The sequence below is a fragment of the Bactrocera tryoni genome, chromosome 2 (assembly GCF_016617805.1).
Source record: "Bactrocera tryoni isolate S06 chromosome 2, CSIRO_BtryS06_freeze2, whole genome shotgun sequence".
Classification (NCBI taxonomy): Eukaryota; Metazoa; Arthropoda; class Insecta; order Diptera; family Tephritidae; genus Bactrocera; species Bactrocera tryoni.
The window spans coordinates 61691395-61715549 of record NC_052500.1 but is presented as its reverse complement, the minus strand read 5'-3'; the positions used below and the strand labels follow the sequence as shown (position 1 = coordinate 61715549).

General features: G+C 37.6%; 1 protein-coding gene across 1 annotated transcript in view; it reads right to left on the bottom strand.

Moving 5' to 3' along the window:
* LOC120767737 (GTPase-activating protein CdGAPr) overlaps positions 1-24155 on the bottom strand; it is a 211516-nt gene that overhangs the window by 117505 nt on the left and 69856 nt on the right. The window contains exon 3 of the mRNA XM_040093946.1: positions 4223-4237. The gene's annotated coding sequence lies outside the window, so the exon portion shown is untranslated. The remainder of the gene's footprint in view (positions 1-4222; positions 4238-24155) is intronic.

The window sequence follows — 24155 nt, the reverse complement described above, 5'->3', positions numbered from 1 at the left end:
ACATTTATGTCAAATTTCATGTCAAAATATTCATTAGTGTTTGAGATACGTGTCATTTTATGCGCTGCTAAAAGTGAGTTTTTCGTTTTCTGCGATGTCGTAATTTGTTGAGCAAAGTATTTGCATTAAATTTTGTTTACGGAATCAATTTTCTGCTGCGGATACGTTGAGGATGGTGCAGAAAGTCTTTGGTGATGAGGCTATGTCAAACAAAATTTTTACAAGTGGTATAGTGAGTTCCAAGCCGGCCGTGAACGTGTCGAAGACGAAGAGCGTCCAGAGCGACCATCAACCTCAACCGACGAAGCTCACGTTCAACAAATCAAAGATTTGGTGTTGAAAAACCGTCGATTAACAATTAAAGACCTTGCTGATAAAGTTGGCATATCGAAAGACTCAACCAATACCATTTTGAAGGATGTTTTGGGCCTCAAGCGCGTCAAATCTCGACTGGTACCGAAAACATTGAATTTTTTGGAAAAAAGGCGTCGCGTTGAAGTGTGTGAAACGACGCTTTCCGACTACCAGGGTGTCATGTAACGCATTTTAACTAGCGATGAGACTTGGATCTATGCTTATGACCCCGAAACAACCGATCAATCGAGCGAATATCGTGCCAAAGTCGCTCAAAAATCAAGGTCATTATGAATTCCTTCCAACCGGTCAAACAGTCAACAAGGAATATTATTTGAACGTTATGCGTCGTTTGCATAACGCTAGCGAAAGAAAATTCTTGGTTTTTACACCACGATAATGCACCATCCCATACTGCCCTCGTAACTCGTGATCATTTCGCCAAAAACTCAACCCATATCGTTCCGCAACCACCGTATTCACCTGATCTGGCACCGTGCGACTTCTGGCTGTTCACCAAGCTCAAAAGACCGCTCCGGGGACACCGTTTCTATACGATAGAGGAGATTCCAGCCGCACCGAAGACGGAACTGAAGGCCATCCCGGAAAGTGACTACAACCAGTGTTTCGAAGATTGGATTACTTTAAAGGGGATGAAATTGAATTGGAAGAATAAATAAAGAATTTTCAAAATAAATACAATGTCACCTTATTTTTTGGGCACAGAGTATTTTACGTTCACCCAAAACAATTGCATGCATTTTCACGATGCTTTGTGTCGTTACTGCCACTTGTGGACTTTCAGAGCCAAGTAGTTTAGTTATACTAGTAACGGAATTCAACTGGCCAGTATTTGACCGTTGAATATGCTGAGGGAGATTTGACGTAACAACTATCAAGCCATGCGGACTGAGGTTGGTACTGGCTGGGGATTGCTGGTAAGGCCGCAAGGTCATTTTCGCATTGAAAAATCGAAGAACCAAATCAACAAAATCGTATAATATTAAAAGGTGCTTTAAGTTTTTTAGACGTAAACAATACCCGTAGACCTAACAACGCCTCAGAGCATCTTGTTGCAGCCAAACTGTATATCTTCTTATGAGTCGTTAAGTATATCAGCCTAGTATGTAACATAAAGAAAGTTTTCTAAGTGAACCAGCAAGAAAAACATGTTACTGACAACTGAAAAGGAAAAAGGAATTTATTTATCGAACAAAAAAGTGGTCGAAGTATTTTAGAACGAAGAGTTTGGACTGCAAGACTGAATCCGGACTGAGTAATATACTAAATCGGTTCGCAGAACGTCATAAAACTGGTCCGAATTCCTGTAAAAGCAAGGAAGGCAGTTTGGAAAATGACAACGAAAGCTCACTTTGTTATCTATGCAATGCAAGACGCTCGACTGATATGCCAATATCCGACATCAAAAAGAGTTAAGTAACAATGGGGACCACTTAAATATCGTCGAAAATGCGTGACCGAGAAAACGAGAGTCATGGGGAATTGAACACATTATTTTCATTCTCCAGTAGAGAAGAAGGGATCAATGGTTTTGTGCTCGACAGTTCCAACTCCAGTTTGCAGCGTCAATACAAGTACATAGGCAGTAAATAGACACTCACTGGATAACTCGGTTAACATCATCTGTAAACCCAATCATATAGAAATAAAAGGGAACGAAAACATCGACTGGTTTGCCCGTTCTATGTAAACTGGGAGACCCCCTAAGTTGTACAGACCATTCGGCTCTTTCAAGCAATGGACCCTAGAGAAACACCTCAGGTCATGGAGCACTACCAACTCCGGGCATACCACAAAGTCACTTTAGTGTTGTATTAATGGTGAACAGAAGAAAAAACTTCTACTTCTATGCAAAAGGAAACTTAGTAATACTGTAGGCATTATCACAGATTACCTGCACTCAAAATCCCACCTTCAAAAAGTGGATTCGGAAGAATGCAGAACATGCGCGGAAGATGATGAGACAATGAAGCATTATCTTTGCGAATGCCCAGCCTGCAAGAGGATAAGACGGGATATTTTCCACGGCTCTCAATGCTCCAACTTAAGAATTGTTTACCAAATCGACTGAGGTGCTGGATAAGGTTTAATTTGGTTGCCACCCAGGAGCACATTGAATCACTCATTGGCGTTAGCGCCTGGGATCTAAAGCTCTTGAGCTTCTCTTTACAACCAACCTACCATTAACCAATATCTTCAAGGACAAGTAGCAACAAATTTGTATGCGTGGCCCTATTATTTTACCCATCACTGTAGTATATGACTGATATAGCCCTTATAAGTATATGTGTATTTGTTTGGCACTAATCACTTGAGATAATTCTACAATTTATAATCGGAGCACAGCCTCAACGCCGAATATCGGCAAGAAGCATCAGCAAACACATTCACACTTGGATTCTAGCACTTTATAGTGTCTACTTTAGGCGATCGCAATCGAAGTATTTATTATTCCAGCGAGCTGTCACTAAAAATAGTGCCAATCTATGCCGCATACAGACAATTACAGCACTACACACACACATGTATCATATACACGAAGTGTACTCGTTTCGTGAATGCGTGTTTGAGTGGCTTGTTGGCAACGCAATGTGCCAAAACAATTTGAAAACATGTCAAACTGTCAAGTGGTAAAAATAATCGATGGTTAATTTAAGTGTGAATATTTTCTTAGCTAATCGAAGCAAAGGAAAGCCGATACACAGCTATACATAGGCATGTACATATACATATATGTAGATGTACTTATTTATAGTAAAATAGATCGACGCTTGGCGCTTTGATTACTTTTCCAGTTAGCACTATTAAATTTGGAATTTGGTAGATCGACGTCCTCAGAAAGTGTTTAGCGTTGTTCAAGGCAAGCGATCAGCGCTCTTTTATTGAAACTGTAAATATTGTGAGAGTTGTAGAAACCGAAGTTCCAAAAAGCAAATATTTTGCGAGAAGTTAGCTAAAACTTTAGAGCTTTGTAAACTCGCAGAAAAGAGCTTTTGCGGTAGGGGATATGCTTATGAGAACCCACTACCACCTCGCCAAATCTGGACTAGATTCTTGTTTCAATCAACATCAAACACTGTTTTCCAAACCGGTCGAACCTCGCGCAGAAATGGCGAAAAGCTTATTACTGTAGTGAGTTACCCGAACATTCTTACACGTTCGGATGAGAGAGATGCAAACACAAAGTAAGAGTTTAGATGAAAATATAATGTGATATTACTTCTACAAGATATAAACCGTCGAGGGATTTTTATGAGAAACTTTTTCATGCTAATAATGCTTTGCACTTTTGGGAAGAAACGACAGTATGAAGTCTAATTTTTTTAGTAACTTTTCGTGGACCTTGGTTCGAAACCTCTACGAAACTAGGAGAATGGATAATGACGAAAAAATGTAATATTTTGGTGTTGGTTCTACAAGATATTATATAAACTGTTGACAGATTTTATGAGAAACTTCACCTTACTAATAATATCTTCTGCATCTTTTTATCACTGTCGAAAAGGTAGTATGAACTCCATTGTTTTCAGAAATTCATTTTGCACAAAAAAAAAAAAACGAAACATGACGAATTCGATATAAACCCTGTTCGATCTTCTTGGCATTCAAAAGCGGTTGGTATGAATCTTTCATCACTATATCGAGAATTTTGGCAGTATGAACCAAGAGTATCAGTATGCCAATAAAAGAACTACAAAGAAGAAGCTTAAAAAAGTTACAAGAAAGCGTTTGTAAGGAAAATACAAGAATATTTTCTTGAGAATAATAGTTCAGATCATATACAACTCTACTGGTAATCATTATTCAAAGGCTTAACGACGAATTGTGTTCTAGAGATGAAACTTACCATCGCAATTGAAATCTGAAAAACAGAAAAAAATATTATCAGTGATAGAGATAAATATGATAATAAAAAAGTGGGGAAAAACAATCGCTTAAGTATTTTAGGTTTGAGAGCTGTAAATTCTATTAAAACAGAGCAACGGAAATAAGTCTAAAACGCCCGTTAAGTTTTTAAAACATGGCAAACATTTGTAGGAAATAAAATTTTCCGAATTTGCACAAATAGGGCACTTTTTCGGAAGTCCCGAGCTGTATTGCTGAAAAGATCGAAAGATTGTGATTTTTTGATATACTATACTAATAGAAGAATTCAAATGGATCATTCATCGCCAAACAAGACATGTTCTTTAGCAATTCAATAAGTTTCCGGATCCATTTGAATGCTTCTGATTTCAGAAATTATATCCGAACTTCTTCCATACCTTATGGTTGTCGATGCCATTCAGCAGCTCAGGAAGATAACGGATATAGTATACTAAAACAATTCCAACTTCCACGTATTCGTCAATTTTTGGGATATACAAGGCGCGTTCCAAAGTAAACAGGACTTTAAAAACAAAACAGAACAAATGGTGTTTTCGGCAAAATCAATTTTTTTTATTCAAAGTAGTCTCCTTCTGATTTAATACAGTTTTTTGCATGGTCCAAAAGCATGTCGAAATAGTGTTTAGCTCGTTGGCCGGTATGGCCGCCAACATGCCGGTGCAAGCCTTTTGAGTGGTCTCTACGTCTGCATAACGCTTTCTTTTTATGGGCAAATGTATTTTTCCGAAAAGGAAGAAGTCGCACGCTGACATATCAGGTGAATACGGGGAGTGGTTAATGGTTACAATGTGATTTTTGGTCAAATAATCTGTTAAAATCGGTCCTTCGAATGTTGGATTCTGAGCAATTTCGTTCGTCATTCAATTTGTGCGGAACAAACCGTGCACACACCTTTCATAAGCCCAAATGTTCAGTAAAAATGCGATAAATCGATGTTTTAGAGAAGTTCAATTCCATTTCCATAAAATTCAATGATGATTTCGGCTGATTTTTGATGAATTCACGCACAGTTTCGACGAAATTTCCGGTGATCACGGATTTTGATTGGCCCACATGTTCATCGACACATGTTGAAACCACTCGCGCACTCTGCTACGCCATAAACTTGTTTCATCAATTGAAAGGTTTCGGTAAAAGTTTTACCAATTTTAAAACAAAATTTAATGTTGGCTCTTTGTTCGAAGCACATTTTCGCACCGAAAACACAAACATACTGACACCTAAAACGCAATAACTTCACTTCCAATTGATGAAATATCATGGAATTCTCACTGATCAAGCCATAAAGATAGCAGATTCTAACGCACCAGTCGACATATAGCTGGCGCCACCGGGGGGCGCTAGATTCAAAAAGTCCTGTTTACTTTGGAACGCACCTTGTATAAGAAGGGTCCGAAGATTGCTAAATATACTTATGACAGTGGCTCTTCCTTTCAATTAGAAATTGCGTTCTGAACGCATCAACCGCCTCTTCAACGTTGACTTATTAGTTCATCTTTTAAGTATGGAAATTAAACAGAACTCATTCGGTCCCAAGTTAACACTTTACGGTGGATGACTCATCAATGTTTTAGTCGATGAGAGTTTGCATTTTCGTGGTAAAGAATAATGTCTTCGGTGGTTGATTTCTTGAAAACCAACTGGCAACAGATGATTGTGCATCACTCAGAATTTATTGCTCTGCGTTGTTCTAGTGATAGGGTTGCGATATATCTAGTTTTTCCAAAAAACCAGGCAACCATTTGCTCGAACGTGCTTCGTGTCGTACCACCTTTGTTGGAATTGGCTCATCTGAAAACACCCGTACAGTCGACTGCTGTTTACTTTCGAGTTCATAAGCGTAAATCCAATATTCATCACTTGTTACGATGAAAGACGTGTTTCGAAACACCGTTATCTTAGTTTTTTTAAACATTTCTCTCATTAATCGATACAAGTTTTGTTTTGAGCGATTGGCAAATTGTGTGGGACTTAACATCAACAAATGTTTTTTACAGTCAAGTATTGAATGTTGGGTATGCTGGTCCCACTAATGCCTATAGTTGTGTCTATCTCACGATAGGTTACATGACGATCTGGCAAAATTAGTTTGCGCACAACATCAATAATTTCCGAAACATAACTGATTTTGGGCGACCTTCACTAAATCCCTCTTGGAATAATCTATAACCTTGATTGAATTCACCATACCATGAACAAACACTGTTCTTTGATGAAGCTTCATCGACAAAAATTTAATTAAATACATCGACGAACTCCGGCTGAAATAATCGACGTCGAAAGTTGTAAAACCTAATCGCGAGAAAATATTCACGATGTATATCCTTTTTTGGTCGCGATGAATATTTCAAGGTACTGTAAACAACACAAGTAGCGGCCATATGTCAAAACGTTCTGAGTATGGATAACATCAAAAATGTCAAACTGTACGATAAAGTTGTCAGTTACCACTAGAATTGTCAAATTCCGAAATATAAAAGGCAATCTACGTACTCGAAATACTCATAAAATCCATAGTTAGGATTTGAAATGATACCGTAACTTTGTTTAGCCGAATTACTGAAATTTGTTGTGAAGTCATACTTCAATCATTACCACGAATCCAGATCTGCAGGTCTCGCTTATTGTTGCGCATCTTAATCGTTGTAATCAAAGGGTTTTCAAAAGGACGACGTAGCGAAGTTGCCGTATCTTGAAAAATGGTTTTTGGAATAATGGTTTCTAATCTCATGAGATGCCTTTTTTATGATTTTCGGGATCCCGATACATATTGGATTTTTTCGGACTATTAGTTAAAGTACCGCAACACATGTATACAGAAATTTATACGGAAGTTTTAGGGATACCAGAAGTATTCAAGCGATAGGTCTTAAATAGCTTTATATGATCTCTTCTCAAATATTTGTTTAAGTACAAGGTGCGTTTCAAAGTAAACAGGATTTTTTAATCTAGCGCCCCCTGGTGGCGCCATCTATATGTTCACTAGTGCGTTAGAAACTGCTATCTTTATCGATGTCCAGTGAGAATTTCATAACATTTCATCGATTGGAAGAGAAGTTATTGCGTTTCAAGTGTCGTCATGTTTGTGTTATCGGTGCGAAAATGAGCTTCGAACAAAGAGCCAACATTAAATTTTGTTTTAAAATTGGTAAAACATTTACCGAAACCTTTCAATTGATGAAACAAGTTTATGGCGATGATTGCCTATCCCGTAGCAGAGTGCACGAGTGGTTTTAACGTTTTCAAAGTGGTCGTGAGGACATAAATGACGATCAACATGTGGGCCAATCAAAATCCGTGATCACCGGAAATTCCATCGAAACTGTGCGTGAATTCATCAAACATCAGCCGAAATCATCATTGAAATTCATGGAAATGGAATTGAACATCTCCAAAACATCGATTTATCGCATTTTGACCGAACATTTGGGCTTACGAGAGGTTTGTTCCGCACAAATTGAATGACGACCAAAAATTGCTCAGAATCCAACATTCGAAGGACGATTATTTGACCAAAAATCACATTGTAACCATTAACCACTCCACCTATTCATCTGATATGGCACCGTGCGACTTCTTCCTTTTCGGAAAAATGCATTTGCCCCTAAAAAGGAAGCGTTATGCAGACGTAGAGACCACTCAAAAGGCTTGCACCGGCATACTGGCGGCCAATCCGGCCAACGAGCTAAAACACTCGTTCGACATGCTTTTGGACCATGCAAAAAGCTGTATTGAAGCAGAAGGAGACTATTTTGAATAAAATAAATTGCTTTTGCCGAAAAAACTATTTGTTCTGTTTTTTTAAGTCCTGTTTACTTTGGAAAGCACCTGGTATCTCAAGACGGAAGCAAAAACTTAACAGACCATCTAGAGTTTAAAATCTAAGCGATGCAGACGGAGAAGACAAATAAGAGACAAAGCCATTAAATTGAAATGAAGGAGATATTATCTTCAGATGAGATGAATTAAGAACAAGTTCTCGCTTATGAAAATAGACGGGAAAATAAAAAAATGAAAAATATAATTTAACTTCTATAATCAACAAACTTAAAGGTTCTCCCAATCAATCAAACAGCAGACAAGCGCACACGACAAAGGGAGGAAATTAACAAGCTCAAACACGGTGCAACAACAAATGTAACTGCAACAACAACAATACCATTAAGGCAAGTTTAAAACTGCCACAAAATAACTTGACTATCTTTTAATTGAATTGCGAATAAATTGTAAACTTATCTATACACAACAACAACATAGAGAAGCCCAATAACAACAACATTGACTCAATGAGCAAGCGAGTGCAGTCGGAATCAATGGGTTCGCACAAAAGACCGGTTACTGGGACACACACAACAACCAAGCGCATATTTAAGGAGAGTCCTCAGCGCAGAAGAAGAAGCAGACGGAGCACTACTTTAATAGAAAGCGATGAAGATGACAATGCGAAGACTGAGCGCAAAACTATAATAAAATTGAAATACAATGAAAAAGAAATTGACAACAAAATGAGCAGCAAAATAGCAAAAGCAACAATAAGAAAAATAAAAACTACAACAAAGTTACATCAAACACAACAACAACAATGACATATGAGGCAACTATGTAAGAAAAACTTTGCAGAAACTATAGTCGAGGCGGCCAGCCAGTCAGCTTGAGCAGGTAATAAAGCAAAGACACGAAAGACATTGCGACGCAGAAGACAACAAGACAAGACATTGGAAATGCATGACAAAGAGACGATTTTTATTTATAGAACCGCGATAGACCAAGCAAATGGCGTTTGTTGGGGCCAAATGAAAATGTGATTGCGTCGGCAGTCAGCAGTGACGCTACACGAAGATAGGGCGCTCGAAGGATGAGACGCAGTAGATGCGGCAATCAAGCTACAGTGCAATGTGAAGCTATTCGTACGCTATGAAGCGATGGGTGCAAGATAACAACGAAATGGGAAGCACTTAGAAAAACCAAAAACGAAAGAAAAAACACTTACTTCGGCTGCTTCGAAGCTAAAATACCCTTCACAAGACCTTGATTTTGAACCAACAGTTTGTATGGCGAGTAAATGCTATATTGGTAGGATCTAAACAATAGGTTAGAAGATCGTACCGTTTATTTGAACAATAATCCATACCAAATTTCGTGCAGATAACTTTTCCAATAAAAAAGTTTTCAATACTACTACTAGGGACTTGATTTTGAAACGGTAAGTTCATATACAGCAATATGCTATAGTGGTCCGATCGGAACAATATTTTCGGAGATTGTAGTGTTGCCTTCAATAATAATTTAAGCCAAATTTTGTGAATATACCTTTTCAAATAAACTTACATACAATGACTTGATTTTGATTGATCACTTTGTATGGCAGCTATGGTATGCCGATATAGACGGCGCCGACAAATGAGCAGTTTCTTAAGGAGAAAAAAACATGTGCTAAATTTCAAATCGAAATCTATCTCAAAACCTGACGACCTACCTAGTTCGCGTACGCACAGACGGACAGACGGGCGTATGGTAGCTAAACCGACTCAGCTCGTCTCGCTTATTCTACGACGTTTTCGTTTTGGAATTATAATATTCTTGGCAAACTTAATATGTGGTATATTTTTCTTGGTATAAAAAGTCATCATGTTCGTACGTCTGCCTCGATTTTCATATGTGTAGCAGCGCCGCTTGGCTGCACGCCTGGGTTGTTGGGGCACATATACAAGTGGCGCGCGGCCGAGGCAAAGCAAAGCGACAAGCAGAATAAATGCGAAATTTATAGACCATGCAACAAACAAACAAGAAAACCAAAAAAAATGATAGTAAAAAAATGGAAATTAATGACAAACCAGAGAAATGAAACTACAAAATAAACAAACAGCAGCGAACCAAGAAAATAAGGGTATAAGCGGTGTGGGAGACCGGGATTAAAGAAAAATGTGCAGCATAGCTGATAATGTATGGAGCCTATGCAATGCTGCCACCGTTTCGAGACGTTTCACGACGCCGCGCATTGCACAAATGACGAATGGAGATCGCCGACCTAGCAGTAGATCGCGACAAGCGAACTCACCACGTAGTTGGGTGCATGTAAATAGTTGAAGCGCTTACTTAATAGCGTACTCAGCTGTTTCAATTAATAGAAGACATATTAGTTTCAAATACACACGTGGCCAAGCAAACCTTACCAGGGAATTTTCTTACGAATATATGCACTTCAGCTGTAATTGTAATGGTTATGTTGAATTTATTTTTGTAGTGATCTCTGCAAGAACCGTTATTTGACATTGAAGTGTGAAATGTTGACAAATATATTTGAATAGCTTGTGAGAAATCGTAGAGTAGTTGGAACGTTTTTTAAAATGTGCGCAAAATATAAGCAATTAACGCGTGATAAAAAATTGATTATTTTTACGTTAAGGGGGTATTCTTGTCTAGGATTTTGAAAAAATAGATATTTTTTTTGCATATCTTGAAAGTTTAGACTTTCAAAAATATGACCTTGGAAGGATTTTTCAAAATTCGACTTATTTTCGGAGATGCAGCCGATTTTGTGACGTGACGGGTCCGTGTACTAGAATTGTCTCCTAAACTTTAAGCGCGTTTTTCTCAAAACTGACTTTTTCGGAACGATACCCACGATTTCTCAGGTACTACTGGACCGATTTACTTGAAATTTTTATAGAGTCTTCTTTATAGTCTTGTCTATGGTTTGAACTAGCCCCATCCCCAAATTTTTATTTTTATTATTTTTAAAAAATTCGAAATAGTCAGAAAAAGTGATCCAAAAAACTTTTTTTTCAGGCAGTCGCCATTTTGTGAAAAAAATTGTTTCCCACTTTTCCGTAGTTCCGGCCATGGCGACATTATTCTAGATTAATAATCGTTTTTTGTTTTTTGGTTTCAGATAACTAGGAGGGTTGAAATCATGGGTATGGTCACGTGGAAATTTTTAGAGACCCCCCACTTCGTCAGATCATAATTTTTGAAATTGTTTACTTTTTTTAGTTTTTAATTTTTTTCTGCACTCTTCTAAAATTAACAAATAACTAATAAAAAATTGATATTAAAAACATTAATTGTCTTTTTTTTCTAGACCAGAATACCCGCTTAAGGAAAGAAGGAAAGTCGGTTCGCGAGATAGCGAGAAAAATAGGTTGTAGCCATCCAACAATTATCAATTTATTAAAAAAAATGAAGCAGAATGATCATTTGGAGCGTTACAGTAGAGTTGGGACTAGGTGGAAGACATCTCCTCGAACAGATAGTGTTATCCATAGATTATCTTTAAAGGCTCGCTTTAAAAACTCTATAGGGGTAAGACGAGAATTAGAGGAGCAATACAATGTGGCAATACGTGCGGGAACAATACAAAGGAGGTTGCAAGAGCATGGTTTGAATGCGCGGAAACCAGCGGCTTTCACCACTTTCAACAAAGAAAATGAGGCTTGCTCGTTTGGAATGGGCGAAAATGCACCGTAACTGGTACCTGGAGCAGTGGAAAGCGGTTATATGGTCGTATCAAAGCAGTTTTATATGCTATTTAATCAGCGACATATTCTCATGTTTATATTTAAGAAACATGTCATCTGTCAACATTTCCTTTTTTGAAGGTTCAGGAAATTTTTGCAGACTTTGGGATATCGCATATGACATGGCCAGGAAATTCTCCCGATTTGAACCGATCGAGAATCTTTGGCATGCCATGAAAATGAAAGTAGCTCATGCTATAAGCTATATGCTATAGTGAGCCGATATTACATTATTTCTATGAGCAATAACTCATACCAAATTTCGTGAAGATATATCGTCAAATCACGATGTTTCCCATGCAAGAATTTGATTCCGATCATTCGGTTTGTATGGAAGCTATATGCTATAGTAATCCGATCTGAACAATTTTTTCGGATAATACATTGTTGCCTTAGAAAATAATCTGTACCGAATTTCGTGAATATATCTTGTCAAATGCAAAAGTTTTCCATACAAGAACTTGATTTCGATCGTTCAGTTTGTATGGCAGCTATATGCTATAGTTAACCGATGTGAACAATTTCTTCGGAGGTTGCAATGTTGCCATAGAAAATAATATGTACCAAATTTCGTGAATAAATCTTGTCAAATGCAAAAGTTTTCCATACAAGAACTTGATTCCGATCGTTCAGTTTGTATGGCAGCTATATGCTATAGTTAACCGATCTGAACAATTTCTTCCGATATTACATAGTTGCTTTTGAAAATAATCTACACCAAATTTCGTGAATATATCTTGTCAAATGCAAAAGTTTGCCATACAAGAACTTGATTCCGATCGTTCTGTTTGTATGGCAACTATACGTTACAGTTGTCCGATATCGGCAGTTCCGACAAATGATCAGCTTCTTGAAGAGAAAGTGACGTTTGCAAAATTTCAAAACGATATCTTAAAAACTGAGGGGTATATAAAACTAGTTCGTATATATACAGACGGACAGACGGACATGGCTAAATCGAATCAGCTCAACATATTGACCATTTATATACATACTGTATAGGGTCTCTGACGCTTCCTTCTGGGTGTTACAAACTTCTTGGCAAACTTAACATACCCTGTTCAGGGTATACAAAGAGGTGGTAAGTGGCCACGAGCGTACATACTGCAGTAAGATAGATTTGGCGGCCGTACAGGGATCAGGATGGAAGATGGGAGCAGCACACTAAAGAAGATAGTTACGATTATGCTACAGGATCATTTAACGGTATTTTTGGCCTCAAACAACCTTAGGGCGATGAATAGAGGATGAGATCCGCGGACCAAGAAGGCAGTTCTAGTTCTGCTATAGGCCCATTAGTCGGTACTTTTTACCTTAACACGTTGGCTGCCAGTGCATCATCGGTGATGACGACAAAAAAAACTACTCCCAGGTGCCAATGTACCGCCTGTGATACACGCCTAGGCCAGCTTAAAGCTTCAGAGGCTCTTGTTGTGCTTTTATCAGAGCTACGGAGATAAATTGTCTTGTCAAAACTACAGTTTTCCAATCTATTAAAATATATATCCTTCAAAAATGCACACGATTTTCCAATTTGAAAAACATGTATTATACTTGTATGTATACTCAAAGTTCCTGAGATAACAGAACAGGCAAATTGTTTCAAAAATTTTCAGGCAAGTTGTTCGGTGTACCAAAATAACCGACTTCTCGAGAATCAGTATGTTCGAGTTATTGCTACTTTTGTAGCGTGTTCTCCTTGGAGCAAACTTTTTTAAAATTTTATCATCAGTTGTTTCTCTGTCCCTCCTCTTTCCTTTCTTTCTCTTTCGATGTCTCTATTCTACGAATTTCATACCCAAATAGTCGATAGTACTCGTTTCGAGAACCAAACCGACTAAATGGAGCTTTATTTTAACAATACTTTAGTATTTACTTTCCTTTGACGCTTATTGTATTCATGGTTTAAAAGAGAATATGTCCCAATACATTCACTAACTCCCTCAATCATTTAATCAGCCAGAGCGCTGCTTAGTCAGTTCAGTGCAGTCGATGCAACAGTGTTGATATCAGATAAATTGAATTTGTATGAATATGAAATATTCTACTTTACGTATGTATATGTATATTCATTGTTGATGAATTTTTTAATTCAATATTTTGCCATCACAAATGGGAAAAATTAAAACTCAATTAAAATCAAAAGCAGTAAAAGCACGAATAGAGAGATTACAAGTAAGGTAAAACCCACAGCAAGAGTATTAGTGAGCAATCAGGCAACAAGTCACCAGAGACAACGAAAACGATATAAACAAGTAAGGAAGAGCTAAGTTCGGGTGTCACCGAACATTTTATACTCTCGCATGATAAAGTGATAATCGAGATTTCATTATCCGTCATTTATATATTTTTCAAATACCGTATTTGTGTAAAGTTTTATTCCGCTATCATCATTAGTTCCTAATGTATATATTACACAGAGAAGGCGTCAGATGGAATTCAAAATAGCGTTATATTGGAAGAAGGCGTGGTTGTGAACCGATTTCACCCATATTTCGTACATGTCATCAGGGTGTTAAGAAAATATTATATACCGAATTTCATTGAAATCGGTGGAGTGGTTCCTGAGATATGGTTTTTGGTCCATAAGTGGGCGCCGCCACGCCCATTTTCAATTTTTAAAAAAAGCCTGGTGCAGCTTCCTTCTGCCATTTCTTCCGTAAAATTTAGTGTTTCTGACGTTTTTTGTTATTCGGTTAACGCACTTTTAGTGATTTTCAACATAACCTTTGTAAGGGAGGTGGGCGTGGTTATTATCCGATTTCTTCCATTTTTGAACCGTATATGGAAATGCCTGAAGGAAACGACTCTGTAGAGTTTGGTTGACAAAGCTATAGTAGTTTCCGAGATATGTACTTAGTAGATGGCGGGGCCACGACCACTTTTCCAAACGAATTGCGTCCAAATATGCCCCTCCCTAATGCGATCCTTTGTGCCAAATTTCACTTTAATATCTTTATTTATGGCTTAGTTAAGACACTTTACAGGTTTTCGGTTTTCGCCATTTTGTGGGCGTGGCAGTAGGCCGATTTTGCATCTTCGAACTTAACCTTCTTATGGAGCCAAGAAATACCTGTACCGAGTTTCATCATGATATCTCAATTTTTACTCAAGTTACAACTTGCACGGACGGACAGACGGACGGAAGGACAGACAGACATCCGGATTTCAACTCTACTCGTTCTGACTCTTTTAGTCTTAGGACTTACAAACAACCGTTATGTGAACAAAACTATAATACTCTCCTTAGCAACTTTGTTGCTAGAGTATAAAAATTGATTGAAAAATATATTGCCAGCATTAATTATGAATATGTATTTATCAAGCAAAAGATTTATAGGATGAGCTTTTATGCTCCACTGTTTGCCGTTGTGGTTTAGCTTTTAATTGACTCATGTACATATGTACGTATATAACAACATATGCACTATGGAGAGATTAAAATTAATCAGAGAAAATAAAAAAACTCTAAATTGCGTAACAACGGAAGCAAATGTTCATGTAGAGGCACAGAAATCGAGGCTTACCATTTGATCAAATTTGACCCGGACTGGTCCGTTTAAACTGCCAAATTAATAAAGTTTGTTGTTTGTTTGAGTATTGACTTTGATCTCCATATGTCAAACATTTACCGTTTAACAACTGTTTGTTTACGCAGCGAAAGATTTGTTTGGCGATGTTTACCATGAAAAAAGTTTAACAACGACTTTGCTTGAATTGCGCAAAGCATTCAATGATGATCGGGAACTCATCTAAAACTTGTCACATGCGAGTCGTATGACAATAACATCGAAACAGTTAAAGAAACAGTGCTTGAAAATCATAGTTGGCATCAGAGAGATAACAGAGAATTTTAGCATCTCTTAAGAATCGACTCAACACATTTTGGTTAATGTTTTGGTTGTGGATAGTGTCAAGCGCGTACCAAAAGGCATGAATATTTTTCAAAAACGACGTCGAGTAGTGGTCGCAAAAGGGATTCTTGAAAACATAATTGAGGACACTATATTCATCAAACGTATCATTACTGATGACGGAGACGTGAGTTTATCAGTATGTTAACAATACAGCGAATGGCGCAGCAAAAATGAGCAGAAACCGAAAAACCGAGGATTATAACATGGATAAAGCGTCGGCATGCTCGTGTTGGCTCAGGAGCCTATTTTTAAATTTTTGTTTTTATTTGTGCCAGTCCAGGTCTTATAAGATCGGATGGTAGAAATCTGATTATGATTAAATATTATAATAGTAATCCCGAAGAAGTAGGGGATAGCTTAGATTTTACCGATATTGTCACCATTTTCACTGACCGCTATGAAATCTAATGAATTCTAGGAATTGGTCATTATCTATCAACTTGAAATTTCGCGCTTTATTACTTCGAGCTTTCAGACGGCAATAATTTTTAAAAAGAAATAGGATAAAATTTTATGTGGCATCTCTTCCTAACTATAAGTCCGAAATCCCAGTAAACTTTCGTTTTTAAAAGATGTTAAGATAACCTTGAGTTTCGATATTACAGAAACAAATTGCTTCGACAGCTTAAACCGAAGAAAAAAGGTTTTAAAAGAAGTGTTTGAGGTAGGAAATACATATGTACATATATAGATTATTAGTGTTATAAGTGGAAATTATGTATTTCGAGCTTGTTACTTTCGTGACTACGAGTTAATGAAATTGTTGATGGTATCTCTTTGAATATTAATATTGCTTATTGAAGTTTATGAGGGTTGTTGTAACAGCGCCCCAGTCGTTCCTCCTTTTCGATGTTTGGCACCAATTAGAGATTCTAAGTGCAGCCACCTGGACTTTCCAAAGGAGTGGCGGTCTTCCTCTTCCTCTGCTTGCCCCACCGGGTACTGAGTCGAATACTATCAGAGCTGGACATTCGAACGACATGACCTAGCCAGCGTAGTCGCTTTCTCTTAAATCGCTGAGCTATATCCATGCCGTCGTATATCTCGTAAAGCTCATCGATTACGGTATTCGCCGTTGCCAAAGTGCAAAGCACCATAAATCACCAGGTCTAAATATCTATGAAAATAATTTCCGCGAAAACAATCCAGTTGCCATTGTTTAAGGGAAAATTACATTACCGACAATTAATTGGATTTTTTCAGCGACCGAATTCTAAATTGAGCTATTCCTCATTCCCAACGAAGACGTTACAAAATTAGTTTCGAGAACTGTGATATTTGTTTCATAATTTAAAGGATCTCTTTTAAATTTTCTGAGAAAACAAAACCTTAAATCATAATTCCGAGCTGTTAATACGCAATTTGAGACATTTCAGTTTAAAAGAACAACAAGACCGAAAGTAGACAGAAACTTGATTGGAATGAGAGTAACTACAGCATTCAGTTAATAAAGACATTGGTTTTACATGTTGCACTGCAAGAACCTCAACCTGCGGTAACTTTATTCATGCAATGGGACGAGAGCTTCGGCTTTGTATTTTAAAAAGTATAGTTGAAGAAGCTCGAAAAGCAGAGATCAAAAATATTTCTTAACAATTTGGATAGTTCGTAAATTGAATCTCTCAACTATATCAGCTGCGGATCCGTTCAATGAAGGAAGGGGAGAATCCAAGGTGGGGAACTGAGGGAGAGTTTACACTTTCTTTGTGAGGGCTGAGATACTCGTGTAGCAGTCAACATGTAAGCAACCAAAAATCCAAAATATTTCTTAATAATTTAGATAATTCCTAAATTAAATTTATTAAATTAATTAATTTAATTAAATGTTATAATTCCTAAATTAAACCGTTCAAATATTAATTAATCGATGTAAAAGTTTTATAGGCCATTAGAGTGTGCCGTGCTTATTACATTACTTTTCGAACTCCCAAATTGATGGAGTAAAGTATTTTGAGATGACCATTATGGTTCATTAAGAATTCTATAAGAAATGTTTAATTATCTTAAGCTAGTATAATTATCGGACAAGAACAAGGTCTCTCATTTAATATTGAAGTTCCTTTACCCGGAAAGTCCACTATTAAATAACCTACACAAAAAAGAGTACTCAGACAGTTACCAACGCGGTGAAGTCCAAAGTTTGCCAAGAGCGCCTTACCATTAAGGCTTAATCTCTACATGAACTACTCTCCGCGAAGTTAGCCAATTGGAAGTGGAAAATACACATCTTAAGCCCAACTGAAACTTGCATTCAAACTTTTCATTAAAATGTAGACTAAATTGCACAACTTCGTACAAAATTTTCATTACATATTTGCACGCCTCCGCCGACAACAGGTGCGCAAATTCGTTTGCAAATCTACTTGGCAACATCTTCAATTTATGCTCGGTTTCACCTTTGTCTGCACCCATGTGTTATTCATTTGCATGTTTGTGTGCCTCTGTGGGTGTGCTTGCCGCAAACTTTCGAGCATCACATAACATAACATAGCACGGCATGGCATTGCATTGCGTGCGTGCCAAATTTGATGGAATGCGCAAATGTCAGCCAACCACTTTGTTGCCAAATGCACTTTTCTGTCACTTGAAAGCATGCAGCGACGTTATGCGGCAGAGCGTGGGTGTAACGGAAAAAATAGTTGTGCAATTTTTGCAAAAGTTAATAGGTTCACTGAACTTTGCAGCGCAAGAGCTGTGGAATGAGAAGAAAAAGTTTGTGGTACATATACATTTTGGTTGTTGAATTCTACAAATGAAGAAATACACAAGTTTTAAGATGTCTGCTAATATTTGTAGATTTTTCTGAGATTCGATAGTCTAGTACGGCTAAACCGACGGAACCATTTCTGGAAGTATCGAATTCGAACCTGCAACTAATAGAGAAACTTCACCACTATGCTCCAGCACGTGGTTGCTAAACTATAGAATTGCGATTCTTGATCTTTGAATCCTTGATCATAAAGCCTTTTTAAAAGGAACAATGATTATTAATGAAATACTTAAATTTACGAGCGTGATCCAGTAAGTACTTAGTTTACAAAAGAAAAACAAAAATTGTATGCAGTTCAAAAATTCTTAAAGCTTAGGACACATACAATGAGAACGCTCAATATTGGGAAAGAACTACTTATATCTACGAATTTGGCTCCATGAGAACTTAGCCTACAAAATGATAACGAAAATCTTGAAAAAATTACGATATAATCTCCTTTTAGCTAAATACTTCCGATCCAACATGCTCCAACTTATTTTACTACAAAATTGGAAACAAAAAGAAGTCGCACATTTCAAGATCTAGAGAGTACGATAGATGAGATAGTAGTTCGTAACCTAATACGACCAATTTGACTCTGACGACAGAGGAGATGTGAGGATATCATGGAAGAAGAGCACTTCGGGCCGATAATTCGCCTTAGTGGAGATCTGTGACCATTGTGACTCACTCCAAATAGTTAAAATATGTTAATTCCACCTTGTAAAACTCATAAAACAATTCCTTCTCCTTTCCGGCCAATTAGATCTACTTTGGAGTATGTTCGCCGGATGAAATCCACATTTTTGATATTTCCCTATTCTCTGGTGAACATCAGTCTACCTATGTTTCGTCCACGGTCCCGGTGGAGAAACTCCATCAGAATGAGCTTACGCGGTACAAAACGCTGCTATGAAATTATATCACCTTTGCGCTTTTTGTCCAGAGTGACCAAATCCGACACTAATCACGCCCAAAATATTCTTTTTGTCGAATACATCATGTAATATGACCCGTGGTCTTCTGAGCTCTCTGGCACAGCTCCAATCGGCGTACTTGCAACTCGAGAAATATCTACTTACTCTAAAGTTTATAAAAATTGTTCTAAGACCTTAACCAATAAGCCGTACTATAAATATGACACTGGGGTCTTCTCTTTGCTATTTACCGCGAAAGCAAGTCCGAACCTGTACATTAAGAGTCAATTGTTTTGTGTCTTGCGTGGCTAGTGTTTACATTATTCGACAAGTGTATGCCGTGCATACTACAACTCGTGACATGTTTGGGATTTTTATTTCATACATGACTTAAAAAATTATGAATACTATTGATGGTTTGATGGTAAAGTGGTTGACGAAGGCAAGTAAAATTCTTATGATTTTGTTCTTTGATGAAATAGTAAAAGTACTTATACTCTTTTCTATTTGATAAACGTGTGCCTATATATGTTTTTATTGCTTATAGATTATGGACCCAGCGAAAGAAAAGTATAAAAAGATCTTGAAGGTGTCCGAAATTGCAGATTATCTACAAGAGATCGAAGATTCAAGTGATGAGGACTTGAATGATATTGATGTTGTCATATTACCTCCAGACGAAGTGGATGAAATGACAGACATAGAAGAAGGTCCTGATGACGATATGGGAGTTTTACCTGTGTCTGATGTAGCTGGTCAAGTGGAATTTTCATGTACGGTTGACAATGTTGAAGAAGGTGAACCGAGATGTACTCGGGCAAGTAAGACAGTCGCTTGGCGTAAGTGTGATCCAGTTTATTCTGATAATCAACCGGGATCTAATACGGCTAATCAATATTTGGAAAACATGATACCGGAGTGGAAGAGAAATCGGCGGTAGAAATATTTGAAAACTTGTTATGCGACGAGATTTTACAATACATTGTTCAAGAAACAGAAGCGTATGCCAAACATTATAAAAATGACTTGAACTTTAGCCTCACGGTGTATGAGTTAAAAGTCTTCATAGCAATTTTGTTTTTCTCTTCATATCACCATTTGCCTCAAACTAAACTTTACTGGTGTAGAGATGATGGTGTACACGTTCTATTTATTGAACAATCAATGTCACGCAATCGTTTTGATAAAATTAAGTCCTATTTACATTTCAATGATAACTCGAAAATCGATAACACTGACAAAGCGTTCAAAATTCGCCCGTTTAAAGCTAATGAATCTTTTCAAAAATTTTAGATCCAATTTAGCGGTTGATGAAATGATCGTCAAATACTTTGGTCACCACGGAATTATAAAAGGAAAACCAGTAAGGTTTGTTTACAAACTTTGGGCACTGTGTGGAGTCAGCGGATTCTGTTATAATTTTTCGTTATATGCAGGTAAAGAAACTCAAACCGCAGATAATACTGGCGATAATTTGGGTTCAAGAGTGGTAAAAAAAAGTTGCTTGAATTGTGTACCGATCCCTGCGCACTTTGATAATTTTTTCAGTAGTATACAATTGTTGGTGGATTTAAAAACTCAAGGGTTTAGAGCTACGGGTACAGTCAGAGAAAATAGGACTAAGAAATGTCCTATCATGACAAAAAAACGAAATGAAAAAGAAAGACAGAGGTTATTCTGATCATCGCTTTGATAAAAATAATGAAATATTATGCGTCAAATGACATGATAACAATGTAGTATGTCCTTTGATTAATTTTGATACTGTTGAACTTTTTGTTAAAACTAATAGGTACTCAAAAACAGAAAAGGCGAAAGTAGCCGTAGATCAGCCAAGACTTATTTTTAATTATAATGAAAACATGGGCGGGGTGGATAAATATGATTGGTTGATTGCTAAATATACAAACCGTTTCATAGGCAAGAAATGGTACTGGCCTCTAGTAATTCGTTTTCTAGATATGTTTCTAGTAAATTCCTGGATTATTTACAACCAGGTCAATAAAGATGAGACCATCCCTCTGCTAGATTTTAGACTAAGGGTTTGTTTTTCATGGGTGAAAAAATCAGCAGGTAGGAAGAGTAAACCTACTCCAGGCTTTTCCGAAGTTCTGTTGCAACCCGTCAGATTTGACAATTTAGGTCACTACATGATGAAGAGGGACAAACAGAGGCGTTACCAAGCACTATTTTTTTTTTATTTTTCTTTATTTCATACTCTTCTTTCTTGACGTATTAAGAGCCCAAGTTACAAATTTCATCAAAAAATTCCAATGATGATGTAATGTAATGATGTAGTAAGTAGGAAGTAATGGGTTAAACTAATATTGACGATCGCAAACGAAGAAGAAGAATCACTGAAAACAGCGACAAATTTCATCTTAATTTCACTATGTAGTTTCCTCCTAAAATCAGTGGAAACTAATTTATATTTTCTACTTAGTCAAAAATATAATACGAGCCCGAAAAGCTCAAAATGTTCTACATGATAGTAAATTGTTTCTCGTACGAAGATAAAGATGTTGTGAACGATTTGTAGGTTTCCAACTTCAAAGTAGCATTTCCTTTAAAAAGCTGGATAACAGTCAAACTAAACTTTCCCTACCTATACCTATAACTGGTAATCCTTATCTTGCCGGCAATTTTTTGAAGCAGTTGACTTTATTGACTCTCCTGTGAGCCTGTTTAATCTCCTTCCAGCCAACAACAATACCAAGCCGCCCATTCATCATATGTGGCACGTCAGTTAAAACAGCAAAAAAATCAGAAAACAAACAACATGAGTTAAAACAGTAATAACGAAGCTTTTATGCCTGGAACACTGCCGCGATAGAAATGAAAATCGTGATTCTTCATGGGCAGAGGAAAATTACTCCCAACAAAATTTCAATATTTTTATGTGATTTTTTCCTATTGTTGCATGAACAACACAGTAACCAAGCAGTGCTAACAAAGAGCACAACAACCGGTGAACACACCACAACACAATGTTGCACAGCGCAACATAACACAGCATAAATAACAGGTCATTCATCATCATCGTTGTTGCTATTGTTGCACGCTGAGCCACAGACATATTTTGCCTTGGTGTAAAGTCGACCGTTTAAGGAATAAACAGCGCTTGGTTGCACATATGGCGGGTCCAAGTGGTGGCTGCTGCGCACTGTGCCTGGGGGAATATGGCGTGGTGTTTACACAGGCACACTTATGTAGTTGCTTCTCGTATGTGCCACAATATGTGGCACATGCAACGACATCCTGTCGCGATATATTTCGCTTGTTTTGTCGTTTCATAAACTTTTTCCGCTTACGTTTTCTGGTGATTTTCATTAAAGGCTGTACTGTAGATATCGGTTATATGCAATTGTTATAATGTCACAAAATTTTTGAATACAGGCGGTAATTGCAAACAAGTGGTTTCTTAAAAAAAAATTATTATTTTCTTCTGGAATTTCTGTTTTTCAGAACTCTCTCGGATTAAATTTTCAATGTCTTCATAGTTTTCGCCATCAGTGGCTGCAATCTCATCTGTAAGTTGAATGTTGTCAATGCCCGCCTGAAATGAACAATTATTTTTAACTTGTACCATCTTGCAAATCAGACTACATTCTCCCAAAGCTGGACTTCAATAGACACTTCCAGTTAAGGATACCATCTAGACGAGAATGGAGAAGAGGCTCAATAGAAGAGGAGGATACCATCTCAGTCTATACCGACGGGTCCAAAATGGACTGCGGAGTAGGCACGGGGGTATTCTCCGCTGATCTTGGCATATCTCTCTCTATACGTCTACCGAACTCGGCTAGCATCTTCCAAGCAGAAGTACTAGGCATAGCATCTTCCAAGCAGAAGTACTAGGCATAGAAAAAGTCTGCGAAGCTCTATTAGAAAACCACGGGAATATAAATAAAGCAACTATATTTACGGATAGCCAGGCGGCGCTCCTGGCCTTGTCTTCACCCATGACAAACTCCAGCACAGTACACAACTGCAAGAGAGCACTAAGCTCAATAAAAGACAAGCTCCAACTAAACTTAATCTGGGTTCCCGGCCACAGGAACATTTTCGGTAACGAAAAAGCAGACGAGTTGGCAAAGGCAGGAGCTTTCCTCAACGATTCCGAGTCGAAGATAATACCAAGTCCGCTGGGATCAATCAAAGGAGAGATCAATAGACAATTTCAACAAATTGCAAATAGCAGGTGGAAAAACATCACAAAATGCGTCATAACTAAACAATTATGGCCAACATATGACAGGAAAAGAACCAACGACATACTAAATAGGTCAAGGAAAAGTATTTACAGAGTAACAGCTACCACAACAGGGCACTGGCCATTTGGGGAACACGCATTAAAAATGGGTATGCCCTACAACGACATCTGCCGTGGCTGCGGAGTAGCAGGGAACAAGGAAACAATCTTCCACTTTCTCTGCGAATACCCAGCTCTAGCACAGATCCGACAGAAAACACTTGGAATCCATCTAGCACCAAACCTTGAATGGATTTCCACTAAAAGCATATCGGACATAAGTAGTTTCATCGAAACTTCAAAATGGTTTAAAAGAGAAGGTGAAACGTAATAGCAGATACAGGAGGTTCTACAAACAGTGCATCAAAATGGCACATCAAGTGTTAATTGAGCCCGATAGGGCTGCATTCCTACCTACCTACCTGTACCATCTTGCACATGGAATCTACCTTTGTGAAACAATTACTAATTGTTTGCTGCTTAACAAAGTTCCAGGCACGATTTGCATATTTGATGCCATCCAAAATAGTGAGTGAT